General features: G+C 41.8%; 1 long non-coding RNA gene across 1 annotated transcript in view; it reads left to right on the forward strand.

Annotated features, from left to right (window-relative positions):
• The first annotated feature begins 14,016 nt into the window (after window positions 1–14,016).
• The window catches only part of LOC121858953, a 100,606-nt gene continuing 96,430 nt past the window's right edge, over window positions 14,017–18,192 (forward strand). Inside the window, exon 1 of the long non-coding RNA XR_006087584.1 lies at window positions 14,017–14,195. This is a non-coding gene — a long non-coding RNA (uncharacterized LOC121858953). The remainder of the gene's footprint in view (window positions 14,196–18,192) is intronic.

Here is an 18,192-nt window from a genome sequence, read left to right on the forward strand (position 1 = left end):
TGGTCACAGTACTTCTACGTGAAATACCAACCTAAAGTCCTTAGTCAAATTAACTGAACCAAGTACACAAATATTGCTTCACTCTCCTGTTCGAAACCGTTTGATCACCCGTTGTGGTCCGTACAGGTGGCGGGGATGTCAGCTGTAACATGGAAGGTCGTGCAGTCCCCACGATTTGTTTGGGCTAAGAAGACTAAGATTGATGCTCTGGAATGGATGATGTAACACAGTATTCAATTCTTGTTGTGCGATGGTCGACTTAAACTCCTGCTTCAGTAAGATTATTATCATTATGAACTTCTGAACTGTCTGATGGTCCTGTCAAGATGGCCGGACCAAGTGTGTATTTTGTCATCTTTGTTATTAAATTTTGTTCTCTTGATTTTAATGTAAAATTTTAAGTAAACTTTGGCACATTATTACCGTAGATTTGGGCGAGTTAATTTATAGGGTACAAAACACTGAACTATTAAAGCGAATTTAAAGCTGATTAATCATATTAGTATTTACTATAGTGCCACCTCTTAGCACACACACACACACACACACACACACACACACACACACACACACACACACACCCACCCACCTCACTCTCCGAAATAAACTGGCCAGAATTATTATAACAGCGTCTTACATCTGTCGTCAAAACGCCTACACGACACATTAAGAGTTATTGTACAGAGGATTTGTTCCTGTCTCCGGGGATGGTCTTCTATTTCTGCATACCAGTTAAACCTGCCGGCAGAGAATATAGAAGTCACAGCTCTTCTTTTATTCTTTACCGAAAACACATTGGATGAAGGAAGAGGTAAATCAGAGTATTTTTTTTCTCTCTTTAATTCGAGACCTGGGAGTGTAAAGGGGGATATTCTTAGCGTTATTAGTGTGGGGGAGGGAAGGGGGTGAGTGGGGTGGAGAGGAAACGGGAAATGATTGGGGGAGGAGAGGAGTGTAGGTATATGAGGAAGGAGAAGGGGTTGGAATGAGGAGGAAGAGAGTAAGGAAGGGGTGTAGAGGGAGGGAGTGAGGGGGGAGGAGGTGATTCCCGGTTTCCCTGTGGTACGTGGTATATATATAGATGATTTTATTTTTTTTTTCAGTCCCCCTCGAAATGTATTTTGTTTCCAGGCGATGTGTGTATATAAATTGGGGAAGTATTTTTACGCTAACCCAGTGAATTCTTCTTTTCAGTGGCCCACGTATTTTTCACTCGTGTTGGATAAATACTTTTACGTTTTTTTTTTTTGGGGGGGGGGAGAAATATATCTTTTGTCGGAAATATATTGTTTTTCTTAAGTGTCGAAGGGGAATATTTTTCTCGAGGTAAGAAGAGTGTTATTGGGGATGAAGAAATACTGTTGGGTGGTATTGAGGTGGTAATTTCCTGTCTCCAAGGGGTAGTTTATGGTCTCCAAGGAGTACTGTATAATCTCCAAGGGGTACTGTATCTCCAAAGAGTACTGTATAGTCTTCAAGGAGTACTGTATACTGTAGTCTCCAAAGAGTACTGTATAGTCTCCAAGGGGTATTAAGTTAGGTTAGGTTACTTTCGATAATTATGAAGATGTCCTCCTATAACACACATGGTACAGGATGATTATATCCACCATACATATATACAATCGGTGTATAATGATATTAATAAAAATTTTCTATAATTTCAGGTAAGTAAGAATATCATCACCTACAGTATTCAGTGATGGCGGCAGGTCACTCAGTTGCTTTCTCCTCTACTCAAAGTAAGTTTTTTGTCTCTTTCTTGTCTTATTTTTATTTTTTTGGCACAGTAAGAAAAGCCACAGACCGCCGGGTATATCTTTCGTCTTAAGAAGAGTTGGCGAAATAAAACCATTGTTGAATTTGTGTACCTATTGCAGTTTCGCTATTTGACGTGTGAGCTGTGAGATTTTGTTTATAAATTCGTATGTTTGTTTTAGAGTTTGTGTTGCTTAATTTAATGCTTATGAGGAGTGTTGGTGACTATAGTGGAGGAAAAATAACAGCATGCGAGTATAGTGTATTGCAATGTCGACAGAGAGGAGTGAGGGTCATATTGAATCTACCTGTTACTGAGGTGTTGGTTTGTTGAGTGACTCTGTTTGTCTATACGGGCGAGTGGTATTATATTTGGTGAGGAACTTGGGTACTGGAGGAGGTGAAAGTTATATTAAGTCGTATTGTTATTGTTAACCTGTCTACAGTAAAGGTTATATTATCTCTAAGACATCCTACGCGGTTGGTTAGACGACATATATTTGGTGTTTACTTCTGTGTAATAGCTGTTAACTATATGGACGGCCTCGTGTTTAACATATACTGTGAGTTAGGTCTTAAGGTTTTCTTAATGACCAGCGTCCGTTCCTGCACCTTCTTTCCTGAGGTACAGTCACCCCACAAAGTCCTGTCGCCTCCTGAACCATGAACCCAGAGATTCAACTCGTGAATCCGAAACATTTATAGACAGAATAATGTATCAGTCTACTGCTTCGGGTTCACGAGTCTGAATCTCGGGGTTCATGGTTCAGGAGGAGTGGCAACAGGACTATCGTTGGTGACTGTACAAGCATCTTAAACTTCTCGAGGATTTTATTAAATTATTCTTTATTAAGGACGAGTTGGGGAAGGAAAGGGGCGGCCCACAGCCTTCACTAAAACCTCTAACATTAATAGTTCGTCAGTTATCTAAGTCTTGGAGTATTAAAAAATATACTATATCTATTTACACACACACACACAGTAAGCGGAACTCCGTGTTGTTATTTACTGTTTCACGTAATTAAGTTTGACATATGTGTTGACGCTCATGACCGACTGACCAGTAACAGGCTGCCGCCACTAACTCTTGTAGCTTTACACAACTAATAATGTATCAGTAATTAACCCGTAAGTAAGCCGGATTCATCTTGTGTTCATCATCTTTACGAGGATATACAACTGATAGTATTATATTTAGTGCAATAAAACAGACTTTTTTACACTCACAAAAAATAACACTGAAACAATTTATATTCGTTTTTTTAGGGAGATAAATATTGACAAAAACACAATTTACCCTAAAGGAAAATCCTTCTGTTTTTGTTTAGCTTCAACTGGAATAAATCAATTGAGCTGATGCAGATTAATGAGAGAGAGAGAGAGAGAGAGAGAGAGAGAGAGAGAGAGAGAGAGAGAGAGAGAGATTTTCGACCCCCTAGGAATTCCACATCCGTCTCTCCTTCCAAGATGATCCCATACTACCAACCCAACCTACTGTGTCTCTCACTCTCACACGCTCCCTCACTCTCACACGCTCCCTCACTCTCACACTGTCCCACTCACTCTCACACGCTCCCTCACTCACGCACTAATCACCACACTCCCACATAATCTCCTTTCATTCAATTATAACCTTGCGCGCACTCTCCCCCACCCCACACTCCACACTCCACACACCTCTCCCCACACTCCCCCACACCCACACCTCTCCTCCCCCACACCCAACACCCCCCCACACACTCCCACACCCTCTCCCCCACACACTCCCACATCCTCTCCCCACACACTCCCTCACACCCCCATTCTTAGCGCCACAAACTGTTCTAATTTATCCCGTGCCCAGCCTCTTTTTAACCACACTTTCCATCACCTTCCTCACACCCTAGCACCTCCCTCACACCCTAGCACCTCCCTCACACCCTAGCACCTCCCTCACACCCTAGCACCTCCCTCACACCCTAGCACCTCCCTCACACCCTAGCACCTCCCTCACACCCTAGCACCTCCCTCACACCCTAGCACCTCCCTCACACCCTAGCACCTCCCTCACACCCTAGCACCTCCCTCACACCCTAGCACCTCCCTCACACCCTAGCACCTCCCTCACACCAGCACCTCCCCTCACACCCCTAGCACCCCACCCCAGCACCTGCCCCACACCTGCAGCACCTGCCCCCACACCCCAGCACCCCCCACAATCTCTAGCACCTGCCTCACACCCCAGCACCTGCCCCACACCCTACACCCCCCACCCCAGCACCTGCCCTCCCCACACCCCAGCACCCTCCTCCCCACACCCCAGCACCCGCCCCACACCCCAGCACCTCCCCACACCCCAGCACCCTCCCCACACCCCAGCACCTGCCTCACACCTAGCACTCCTCCCTCACACCCTAGCACCTGCCTCACACCCTAGCACCTCCCTCACACCCTAGCACCTCCCTCACACCCTAGCACCTGCCTCACACCCTAGCACGCCTCACCGCCACACTACCCTACCTTCTTTGCATATAATGACAGGAATTACAACCAGGAAACCGGTTATTGAAGGTCTCAAGCCTCGACTGATTGACCGAGCGAGTTGAGGAGACAGTACACAGGTAGATGATTGGCTGGGTGTGATTGAGTGGTTTATATGAGATGGGTTTTTGGTGTTGGTTTAACAGGATGAGGAGAGGTGGGAGCCATGATCCGTTTAAGGACTGTGTTTACTAAGGCTTCGATAACCAGAGAGGCAGTGTCGCTCACAGTACACTCGATCGTCTCCACTACACTCTACCCATTTACACCTGAGGGGACTGGCTGTGTCTGGACTCAAACCAGTTACCCCTAAGACAGGATGTTAAGTATCGACTCGGCCACTACATTTAACAAGAGAGCTCCAGTAGACGGTAGATGATTAACACGAGAGCTCCAGTAGACGGTAGATGATTAACACGGGAGCTCCAGTAGACGGTAGATGATTAACACGGGAGCTCCAGTAGACGGTAGATGATTAACACGGTAGCTCCAGTAGACGGTAGATGATTAACACGGGAGTATAGCCCCAGGAAGAGAGCTCCAGTAGATGGTAGATGATTAACACGGGAGCCCAGTAGACGGTAGGACATTTGAACACGGAGCCTGCAGACGGTAGATGATTAAATACGGGAGCTCCAGTAGACGGTAGATGATTAACACGGTAGCTCCAGTAGACGGTAGATGATTAACACGGGAGTATAGCCCCAGGAAGAGAGCTCTATTTCCCAGCTGTCACGTGAAGCAAAACACGGACAACTTTTATATTCCACAGTCTGAATTTTGCCCAGTTTAGTGATGAGTTAATTAAGCTTGGCTAATTGTTCTGGGCCACTAAACTCTTGTGGTATATTGTGTGATTGTTCTGAGGACGTGTGGGTGTGTGTGTGTGTGTGTGTGTTACATACACACACACACACACACACACACACACACACACCCAATCCCTCACACCCCCACACCTCACACACCTCCCTCACACTCCCCTGACACCCCCACACACCCCTCAGATTCCCCTGACACCCCACACACCCCTCACACACCCCACACACCCCTCACACCCCTGACACCCCCACACACCCCACACACCCCCCACACACCCTCACACACCCTCACACACCCTCTCACACCCTCACACACCCTCACACACCCTCACACTCCCTCACACACCCTCACATCTGCTAGTCGGCTCTTGCTACATATTGCTCTTATTCTGACTTACTTTGAGTGGTAATTCATCCTTTTCTCTTCCTGTCCTCATCATTCTTTATCATTTTTCCTTTCGAGGTTCTCTTATCTTCCTTCACTTGCTTCTTTTTCCTCCTCTTCTGTTTCTTTCTTCTCTTGTTTTACTTTTCCTTTATCATCTTCTTTTATCTTTTTGTCCTATCTTCTTGTTATCCTTCCTCCTCCTCCTCCTCTATTTTCTCCTTTTTGCCACTTCTATCTCATTATTTTCCTCCTCCTTCTTTACATCTCTCTCTATCTTATAAATTCTCTCTCTCTCTCTCTCTCTCTCTCTCTCTCTCTCTCTTTCCTTTCTTTTCTTACTCACTTTACTTCTCTTCCATTTAAACTCTTTTGATTTTCCTCTTTCCTCTCTTTTCCCTCGTGACTATTTCCTTCCTTCATTATTTCTGTTATTTTATCTACCTTTCTCCCTCTCTTCCTTATATTTCACATTTATTCTGTTTTCTTCCATTTCCTACTCACTTTTCTTTTCTTTCATTTAATTTTATCTTCTCATCTCTCCTTACCCGTTTCTTTATCGGCTTTTCGCCTTTATTCTCTGTTTTTCCTCTTTTCCTCTGTTTACATCACTTTCCTCTTGGTTTCTTCATCTTCCTCTTCTCTTTCTTTCTTCGTGTCCTTGTCTGTTTCTTCCTTTCTTCTTCTCTTTTCCTTCCTTCCCTCACTCCTTCTCCTTCTTCCTTCGTTATTCATTTTCTTGGTTCTCACTCTATTTTGTATTGTGTATTTTCATGTATTTTTCATTATGTTGTTATTGTGTTTTCCTTGTGTCCTTCTTTATCAGCTTTTATGTTAATGACTTTTTCATTTTACCTTCCCGATGTTTCTTTCTTTTCTTGGATGTTTTCATTAATTTTTTTCATGTTTTCTTAATTGTTTTTCATTATTTTGTCCTATATTTTCTAAGGTACATTTTTATTATTTTATTTACATTATCTGTTTACACTACCTACACTTTCGTCTCTTTTTCCCTTTTATTTATCTTCGTTTTTTCTCTTCTCACTTTCCATATATTTTCTCTATTGTATTATATTATTTTTCCTCCGTTTCTCTCTCTTACATAACAATCTTTATCTTAATTATTCTTTTATTGTTTTATTTTCATTCTGTTACGTAATTTATTCCCTCTAAATTTTTCTATATGTCCTGATTTAAACTTCTCATGCAGCTTATTGTCCTGGTTTAAACTTCTCATTAAGCTTATTGTCCTGGTTTAAACTTCTCACAAAGCTTATTGTCCTGGTTTAAGCTCCTCATAAAGCTTATTGTCCTGGTTTAAACTTCTCATAAAGTTTATTGTCCTGGTTTAAGCTCCTCATAAAGCTTATTGTCCTGGTTTAAGCTTTTTTTGCTGTGTAATTTTCCCTAACATGACCGAGTTAAGTCTACTATTACTGAATATTGTCCCAGCTTAAAGTATTTCACAGCGTTTGCAATTTCAGCTTAAAGTCCACCGTACCGTATATTGCCTCAGCTTAAATCACCTGGTACCGTATATTGCCCAGCTTAAGACCCTTAGTTCCGTATATTATCCCAGCATAAAGCTTCACTTGTCGCGGCATTTCCCCCAGCTTAAACCACTTCTCGTGCCATCATTTCCTACAGCTCCCCGCTATGCCCCCCTCCTCTGCCTGTGCGACGCGAGCAACTCAATAAAACTAGTTGGATCTATGGCGGATCTGACTTTTACCCCTTACGTCTCAATCCGGGTCATGTTACATCGAGGACCTGGATCATTATTCTTTATCGTCTTTCTCTCGTATTCGTCCGATAATCCGTTTCTTTTCTTCTTGATTTTCTCTTGTTTTTGTGTTATTCTTTAGTTTTTAATTTGTTATTGTTGCGTCTTTCTGGTATACGTTACATGTTTGGTTATTTTTGTGGTGATTTTCTTATTTTTTATTTTTTTATTTACTTTTCTATTTTTTCAGTATTTCTTATCTTTGATTTTATTATTATTATTATTATTTTTATTATTATTATTACCTTTATTTATATTTTCTTCATTATTCTTTGTTTTTATCTTTTTATTCTTTTTAGTTATTTATTTTCTATTCATTTTTTTCTTTAGTTATTCTTCATTCTTCCTCTGATGTCATTATTTTATTTTCCTACAGATTTTTGTTCCATTTTCTTTATATTTCCTTGTATATCTCTCATTATGAATTGATTTAGTTTATGTATTGTACTTTCTTTATTCCGTCTTTATTTCTCTTCTGGTTTTCTTTTTTTTTGTAGTTTTCTTGTTTTCTTCATTTCTTTACCTTTCCTACTTTTTGTTCTTGTTGCGGTTTTTTCTCGATTACTTCTGATTATTTTCCTTAATTACTCTTTTTCTCTCTGTAATATTCTCCCCATCGTTACAGCCTCTTGTCTTCTCCCACCAGTCGAGTGAACTAATTGAGTAGGTTGGGAAGCCTCTCAGCTGACGCCGCAACAGATTGGTTCATATTGCCTGTGCCCAGAACACCTCCTGTGGCCACCGCTCTCAGTGTTACGTAAAATAGAGCCAAAAATATTAAAATGAGGAAAGAAATGATAGATAAATATGATAAAACAAAAGAATTCAATAATAGACGGAGACTTAGAGGATAATTAACAAAATAACGATGGAAACCCAAAGCAAAAGTTGAAGTAAAAAGTATTATTAATTAAACATATCTAAAGTTTATAAGACTCATACATCACAAAATACAAGGTGAGATAAATACCATAATATGAAATAATTCACAAATAAATTATGATTCAAAGAAATAAACGAAGATATATATACAAGAAAGAAAAAAACGAGATAGATTTGATAGAAAGATAAAAGATGAGTAAGGAAAAAAAAGGAAAAAAATAGCTGATTTATTTCATCCGAGCATTGTGCGTCATGCGTCATATGGTCAATGTCAGTCATGCGTCATACGGTTACTGTCAGTCATGCGTCATGCAACTGTCGTCTTTGGTATATTGAACGACGGACGTGTTTCGTGTTTGGGTCATCACGGGTCAACTATTGTTCAGTATTCAATTCTTTCCTTGTCTTAAGTCTATATATTCTAACCGAGAGAGAGAGAGAGAGAGAGAGAGAGAGAGAAACAGAGAGAGAGAGAGAGACAGAGAGAGAGAAACAAAGAGAGAGAGAGAGAAACAGAGAGAGAGAGAAACAGAGAGAGAGAGAGAGAGAGATATCCAATATTTCCCTTATGTTTACAAGTTATGACTATTATTCCCATAATATTTTTTTCCACAAACATCTAAAACAATTGAGGTGTATCGACGCACATAAAACATTATCAGTTTAGTATTGACAGTAAGATCCCAATTATTACCGTCTACAATAGGGACAAATTGTACATACATAGTAACTCTCTGATATATATCTTTATTGACTAGGTAGACAAAACATTAACTAACTTATTATGTGAACTCGGCTGTTTATCCCTCGTGTCTCATAGTTAGTATTTCATATATGTGTTTAAATAGCAATAAATATTTTATAGTTTTTATAGTTATTTTTCACTTTTTCTCTATTTGTTTCGTTATCTGTGTGTCTCTACCTCCGTTTGTCCTCGTGTGTGTGTGTTCCTTTCCATCTGGTCTCATTCCATCTTCTCGTCTACCCTCTTCCTTCTCACGCCCCTTCCCTCCCCTCTCACTCCCCTTCTTCCCTCCCCTCTCACTCCCCTTCTTCCCTCCCCTCTCACTCCTCTTCTTCCATCCTTCTCACTACCTTCCTTCCCTCCCCTCTCGCTTCTCTTCTTCCCTTCCCCCTTTTCCCTCTCACTTCTCTTCTTTCCTTCCTCCTCTTCCCTCTCACTTCCCTCTCCATTTGAAACCTTCAATTACTACCTTGGACTCAGTCTGGTAATCTCACTTCCCACACCCACGTTCTTCTGAACCTCCTCCCCCGCTCCGCCGCCTCGCTAAAGCTGGCTAAGTACCTCCCAACCCGTCTCCAAAATGCCTCCCATCTCCCAGGCCGCCTCCAAAATGCCTCCCGTCTCTCAGCCCCCCTCCAAAACACCTCTCCGTCTCCCAGTTCGACAGCACAGCCTCTTACACTCTTCATCGTGGATTCTCCAACTGCTGTCTCCAACAATGTCTCCTGTGTGATTTAAATCTTCATTTCCTAAAAAATTCCGACATAAAATATCTTTCGTCTTGTTTACCCGGTATTTGTCACAAAAATATTCAGCCGTATAAATATCTCCAGTACTATCCCAGTCTCCAATGATCTCCAAGACTTCTTTCTTCTTCGACACACGGCGGAGTCTCCTACTACACTACTAGCGATAATATCACCTATGCAGTCTCATGGCTCAGTTGTTATCTCTTAGACACCTTCTGTCTCTGTCTCCTAAGCTTATGAAGTCTCCAAATATATCCAAAACATCACCGGTCTACTTAACTACGAGAGTCTCCAATGATCTCCCGTCTGCCAGTTATATCTCCAAGGCTTCCCCACTCCAGCGAGAGACACACCATAATAACTGTGGTCTCTTCCCTCACTACCGTCTCAAACTGTCTCTTTCGTCTCTGTCACATCTCATGGTGAAATCTCCAAAGCATCTTCAATCTCCTATAGCCTCAGTAATATCTCCAACATACCTAAGATCTCTTCACCCCTGTAGCTCTGTCTCTCTCCAGCAACAGTAACTATCTCTTACGACTCTTACGACTCTTCACAGTGAAATCTTGCGAGACGATTTTAATTTCCTGTGGCGTTAATGTCTCCATTAATCTCCAACACGGCAATCTCCTCCTCCTACTAGCGTCTCCAAGTACTGCATCTCCTACGTTTCCTCTTGTTTCTCAGGACCAAGAGTCTCTAATGATGCACTTAAACTGTACAAGTGTCTCATTAATCTGTGAGACACTTTTCATGAGTGTATTGTCAACTTCAGTATATTGTGTACCTAACCTAACCTAACCTAACCTAACCTAACCTCTACCCCTGTTTGTATCTCCCACTCTTGTCTCCTAGGTACAGTGAGTCAGCAAGATATGTCTTAATCTCCAACACACCTTCGTCTCCAACAAATCTCCAAATAAAGAAAGACCATCTCCACCCTCTTTGCTACATACATACATTACCACACCAATATCTCCAACAAATCTCCAACACACCTTCGTCTCCAACAAATCTCCAACACAGTTTGAGTCTCCATCTATTACAACTTCTCCTACGGCTCTCATAAGTAAACTTTAAACGATGGTTCTATTTTAAGCCACGCCAGCCTCCAGGAATAACCGAGGAGGAGGAGGAGGAGGAGGAGGAGCGAGAGGAGGAGGAGGAGGAGGAGGAGCGAGAGGAGGAGGAGGAGGAGCGAGGAGGAGGAGGAGGAGGAGGAGGAGGAGGAGCGGAGGAGGAGGAGGAACAAGGGAGGAGGGAGAGGAGGAGGAGGAGGAGGAGGAGAGGAGGAGGAACAAGAGGAGGAGAGAGGAGGAGCGAGAGGAGGGAGGAGGAGGAGAGGAGGAGGAACAAGAGGAGGAGGAGAGAGGAGGAGGAGGAAAGAGGAGGAGGAGGAGCGAGAGGAGGAGGAGCAAGAGGAGGAGGAGAAGGAAGAGAAAGAGGGGGAGGAGGAGGAGGAGGAGGAAGGAAAACTTTACCACGTATAACGTTGTATTCCCTCAAAACTACTTAACTTCTTCTTGTTATTGTTCTTCATCTTTTAGCTGAACCAAAAGTATAAAATATACATGGTCATAATAATTTAACTGAAAATATATTTGGTCATTTACTTCCAAGAGATAATAATTCAATTCTCTTTCACTCTGTTTCTGTTCATTACGATCACTGTTACCACCACCACCACCACCACTACCACTAATACACTATCACTGTTACCACCACCACCACTACTACCACTAATACACTGTCACTGTTTACCACCACCACCACCACCACCACCACCACCACCACCACCACCACCACCACCACTACCACCTAATACACTCTCACTGTTACCACCACTACCACCACCACCACCACCACTACCACTAATACACTATCACTGTTACCAGCACCACCACCACCACTAATACATAAGAACATAAGAATGGAGGAAACTGCAGCGGGCCTATTGGCCCATACTGGGCAGTCCCATTTACATCCAACCCCTATTGCTTATATAATCATCCAACCTATGTTTGAAGCTATCCAGCGTATTCGAGTTAATGGGGATATCTGGTAACTTGTTCCATTCATCCACTACTCTGTTTCCAAACCAGTGTTTACTTATTTCGCGCCTAAATCTAAATTTGTCTAATTTAAAACCAATGTTACGAGTTCGCTCCTGGTTGGATAGTTTGAGTACCTTTGTAATGTCCCCTTTGTTTAACCCTGACTTCCATTTATACACCTCTATCATATCGCCCCTCGCTCTACGTCTCTCGAGGGAATGCAAATTAAGATGCTTTAACCTGTCTCTGTACTCGAGGTTCCTAATGCCCGGGATTAGTCTTGTCATTCTCCTCTGGATTCTTTCCAAGGATTCTATATCCATTCTGTAATACGGTGACCAGAACTGAACTGCGTAATCCAAGTGAGGTCTCACAAGCTCAAGATATAGTTTTAGGATGACCTCGCTAGTCTTGTAACTAACACTCGTTTGTATGAACCCAAGTACTTTATTAGCCTTGTTACGAGCAAAAACACATTGTTTACTTGGCTTAAGGTTCCTACTTATCATTACTCCTAAATCTCTGTCGCAGTCGGATTTCTCAATAACATCGTTGTTCATCTGGTATCTGGTTTCCCTGTTTACATCTCCTATACTGAGTACTTTACATTTGTCCACATTGAATTTCATCTGCCATTTTTCAGACCATTCGAATTTTTTTTTAGATCTTCCTGTAGACAGAGCTAAACATTTCTATCATTAATCTATTATCACCATCTGTCACACACACCCTGAATTATTATCCATCTGTCTATCTTAATCTTTCATCCAGTCATTCCCCTTTGTTTTATTAATTATCTCCCCCTCCTCCATTTACTCACTCTCCCTCACGTTCTTACCAGCTCTCTGTCTCTTCCTCTTAATTATCTGTTCTTGTTGATTTTGCTCTATTTCCCGTGTTTATTCCTTATTGTACATCCTCCTTATTTTTGAACTCTTGCTAATTGTTGTTCACTCATCTGTATCTTTATTCAGTCTTCCTCATCTTTATTAACAAACTCTTATCGTTCTTCATGCTGTTTTAATATCATATGAAAGAGTGAATGAATGATAATAATAATGATAAAAATAATTATATAATCCTATTACTACTAACAACAACAATAACAACAAAAAAAATAACAACAATAGCAACAATAACATAAAAACAGTAACAACAATAAAAAAAATAACAGTAACAACAATAACAATAACAACAACAATAACAACAGCAATAACATCAATAACAATACAACAATAACAATCGTCAAAATCAAAACTAATAAAAATATCGACATAACCCTCGAGTCTCCTGCCATCAGAGTCAAATTATTTAAACTCAATCAACCATAAAATACTTGACATTTCTTCATCATTGTCTTTTTTTTCTTTGCCTCTTACCTGTACTGATGAGAGACAGACTAACAATAGTGGAACAATGCCTCTGTCTCCGTGAAGTGGAGATTGGTTACTTCTATTGTTTTCTGCCTCACTAGATAATATGACGTCTTCCTTACACTCTCACCAAGCACGTACTGATGTGTTATCTTGACCCCTTGTGGCTCTGTGTCTCTCGTTCTCTGTCTCTCTCTCTCTCTCTCTCTCTCTCTCTCTGTCTCTGTCTCTCCCGTCCATATAATACCTCACACTTTCCCTGCCTGAGAGAGAGAGAGAGAGAGAGAGAGAGTCAGTCGTCAGGGTAGGAACAGTCAAGATGTGTTGGTCTCTTGGCATTCCTCTCAACCCCCGGCCATTGTAGTCATTCAGAGTCCCGCTTGTTAAGATAACTTTCCTCCCTGCTTGCTGGCCACCGTCCACACACACACACACACACACACACACACACACACAGAGGACAGCACCGACCATCACACACACACACACACACACAGAGGACAGCACCGACCATCACACACACACACACACACACACACACACACAGAGGACAGCACCGACCATCACACACACACACACACACACAGAGGACAGCACCGACCATCACACACACACACACACACACACACACACACAGAGGACAGCACCGACCATCACACACACACACACACACACACACAGAGGACAGCACCGACCATCACACACACACACACACACACAGAGGACAGCACCGACCATCACACACACACACACACACACACACACAGAGGAGCACCGACCATCACACACACACACACACACACACAGAGGACAGCACCACACACACACACACACACACAGAGGACAGCGCCGAACATCACACACACCTCTGCTCCGGCTCCACCCTATCTCTTCCCCCTCTGCCTCACTGGCTCCCACTCCTCTCTCCCGGGTCTGCTAGCTCCTACCCTCCCCGCTCCCCCCACCAGGCAGTAGGGCTCCCGCTCTCCCACACTCTCCCTCGCTCTCACAGCCAGTTGCTGCAGCATCCTCATTCGGCCTCTTGCCACCACCGTGTTCGGAACGCTGTAGTCTTCTCTCTCACGTCCTGACCCAATCCAGTGCCTAACAATAGTCGGATTTGAGGTGATGGTTTAAGACAATGTGTTCGTCAGTAACTAGTGTCTGTCAAGTGTACAAAATATTATAATGGCTGTCCATGCCGTCAGTGGGGGTGTTTTGTAGTGGTGGGGGGGCGTGTGTGTGTCTCTGTTTGACGAAGACTGAGAATTCCCTGGAAATCACTGTGTTTATTCTTGATGCAAACGGATAAAGGAAAAGCAGTGTTATTGTGTGTGTGTTTAGTCACTAATGTGTATTTATATCATTTTATAATTAATGGGATGGACGATAATCAGTGAAAAATCTCCCACTTTAGTGAAATGTTTTGGTGTTTATGTGGATTCTTGAGTGTTGAGAACGATCTGTAAATTGGAATCGTTGAGGGGAAATTCGCCAGCGCAGTGGAAACGCCTTTGTGTTAGTAGAACAGAGCCCAGGTGAAAGGTGCTGTGCAGTTTCAGTAACCAGGATGAATATAAAATAAAATAGAATAAAAATACTGCACTTAGATGATGTTTTGTAACCCTAAAAAGCAGAGTTTATCAAAGAGACAGAAACTCAGTGTGGTACAACCTCTCGTAACTGGTGATGCATCTTAAAGTGTTTGTTTACCATGCATCTGAAACACCAGGAGATATATGTAGTAATACGCCTGTGTTTATGTGCAGTTGTAATGGGTATCTATTCATTACACCTCGTACACCTACTGGCGGGCGAGACAACGGGGAGGAGACAAAAGTATCACTCACTTCACGATAATCAGTCTTATACGACACTGGTTTATACTCAGGTATCACACAGGTATAACAGGTGATCTAATGAAGTATCTTACACCCATTTTATCATCTTTTCCAGGTAAATTAAGAAACACAATAATATTTCTCATATCAATTTAAGAGATATAACTTTATATATTACGTTATACAGTACTATTTATCTTTACATATAACAGCATATCGTAATAATAGTGGAAAGTCCATAAGAAACGTTATTTTTTTTTACTCACGCGACTGGCAGGAGACTACGTGTACGGGATGTCAACAATGCCCTCGTGACCATATGCCCGGGAGATTATCATTGACCTATACAGTGATAGGTCAGTGTGTAGCGACAGTATATAACAGCTTTAAAGAAGCCTTGTGACCTACATAACGAGGTGGCAAACTACAGTAACAGGGAACAAGTCTTTAAATACTCTGTAAAACTTATCCTGTAATGTTTATTATTATGATGAAAACACACTTAGCATGAATACAACAACAACAACAACAACAACAACAACAACAACAACAACATCACCAACACCACCACCAACAACAACAACAGCAACAACAACACCACCAACAACAACAACACCACCACCACCACCACCAACAACAACAACAACACCACCAACAACAACACCAACACCAACAACAACACAACAACAACAACAACACAACAACAACAACACAACAACAACAACAACAACAACAAGTATAGCACTGAAAAAGGAACAGTATCAATTGCCCTGTGCTGAAGCCGTAGGTCACATTATGTGTACTGCAACGGTAGGAATGTACACATGTACGTCAACAGTACATACCACCAGTAAGACCTACACACAGGACACACCTTGTATACTTTAGTTGACACACTGATGTACACAAACAATGGGCCACACCTAGTAAACACCCCACTAAGAATGTATACATGTAAACAAAACACTGGACGTAACAACAGGTGTGTACACTTCACTACAACAGGTGTGTACACTTCACTACAACAGGTGTGTACACTTCACTACAACAGGTGTCTACACTTCACTACAACAGGTGTGTACACTTCACTACAACAGGTGTGTACACTTCACTACAACAGGTGTGTACACTTCACTACAACAGGCGTGTACACTTCACTACAACAGGTGTGTACACTTCACTACAACAGGTGTGTACACTTCACTACAACAGGTGTGTACACTTCACTACAACAGGTGTGTACACTTCACTACAACAGGTGTGTACACTTCACTACAACAGGTGTGTACACTTCACTACAACACAGCACTTCACTACAAACAGTGTGTACACTTCACTACAACAAGACACTTACAACGTACACTTCACTACACAGGTGTGTACACTTCACACAACAGGTGTGTACACTTCACTACGTACACTTACTACAACAGGTGTGTACACTTACTACAAATAGGTGAGGCCAACAGGTGTGTACACTTCACTACAACAGGTGTCTACACTTCACTACAACAGGTGTGTACACTTCACTACAACAGGTGTGTACACTTCACCACAACAGGTGTGTACACTTCAATACAACAGGTGTGTACACTTCACTACAACAGGTGTACACTTCACTACAACAGGTGTGTACACTTCACTACAACAGGTGTGTACACTTCACTACAACAGGTGTGTACACTTCACTCACAAACAGGTGCAAAAGCACTCTACTACAACAGGTGTGTACACTTCACTACAACAGGTGTGTACACTTCACAACAGTGTGTGTACACTTACTACAACAGGTGTGTACACTTACTACAACAGGTGTGTACACTCACTACAGCAACAGGTGTGTACACTTCACTACAACAGGTGTAAAAGCACTCTACTACAACAGGTGTGTACACTTTCACTACAACAGGTGTGTACACTTCACTACAACAGGTGTGTACACTTCACTACAACAGGTGTGTACACTTCACTACAACAGGTGTGTACACTTCACTACAACAGGTGTGTACACTTCACTACAACAGGTGTGTACACTTCACTACAACAGGTGTGTACACTTCACTACAACAGGTGTGTACACTTCACTACAGGCAAAAGTACAATGTTGATGACGTATACAATTACGAGAACTAAGATAATATTACTAGGAATTTGGTGGGGTAATCCAAACTATTGAGTGTTAATAGGTAAAAATGTTTGTGATGTAGTTGAGGCAGAAAAAAGATATGAAAAAATAACGATAATTTACATGAGGATGATATTATTTTGGACTTTGTACTTAATGATTACCTAACAACTATTGTGAGCAGCCATATGAGCCCCGGAGTCAAGGCGGTGGCTTATTTGGTGTAGGAACTGACAACAAACTTGTCATGTTTTGTGTACACACCAGTGAGGGGTGACTGGGGTGGAGGGGTGACTGGGGAGGAGGGGTGACTGGGGAGGAGGGGTGACTGGGGAGGAGGGGTGGACTGGGAGGAGGGGGTGACTGGGGAGGAGGGGTGACTGGGGAGAAGGGGTGACTGGGGAGGAGGGGTGACTGGGGAGGAGGGGTGACTGGGGAGGAGGAAGGAACAAAAATGTTATTCCTCAACCATATTATAATCAGTTGTGAAGAGTTGTTGTTATTATTATTTTATTATTATTATATATAATTAATACCAAATAGTTGTTAAATAATGTCTTCACTATTTGTTCTCTTCGTTAACAAATTAATGACGATAATTACAAGGGGTTTGGTCACATAATTCGACTCTCTTTAATGATAACACGAAATATTTAACTCTATGGTACTGACTACATAATAGTAGCCAAAGTTTGATACTTATTATGATAAACACTACTTAAGGCTAATAATTTACGTATACATCAAAGGAAAATGAGCATTATAGACCTTAGGAATTTGTCATTTTAGAATACCTTTTAACTAACAATGTTCACAGGTAAAGGGTGTGTTGTAATGTGCTTGATGGCATCATTTAAGTTATGAATTATGACGATTTACATTACTGGACTAATATATATATATTAACCTTTGTACTTAATGATTACGTTAACAACTGCCTCTTTGCTCTTCTTGATCAATTAAAGATGCAAATTAATGTGTTAAGTGTTCGCAATGGCATCTTCAATCCTTCCCTTCCTCATTGTACACTTGTCTGGCGTCAGTTTTAACAAATTTCTTTCATTTCTTAATTATTATCTTTATCTTTCTTACATTTACCTCAGCAGCCACGTTGTAAAGTAATACTCCAACTGAGGAATTTGTAGTCACCTTTCTA

Source organism: Homarus americanus, unplaced genomic scaffold (genome assembly GCF_018991925.1).
Source record: "Homarus americanus isolate GMGI-L3 unplaced genomic scaffold, GMGI_Hamer_2.0 scaffold8226, whole genome shotgun sequence".
NCBI classification, from domain to species: domain Eukaryota; kingdom Metazoa; phylum Arthropoda; class Malacostraca; order Decapoda; family Nephropidae; genus Homarus; species Homarus americanus.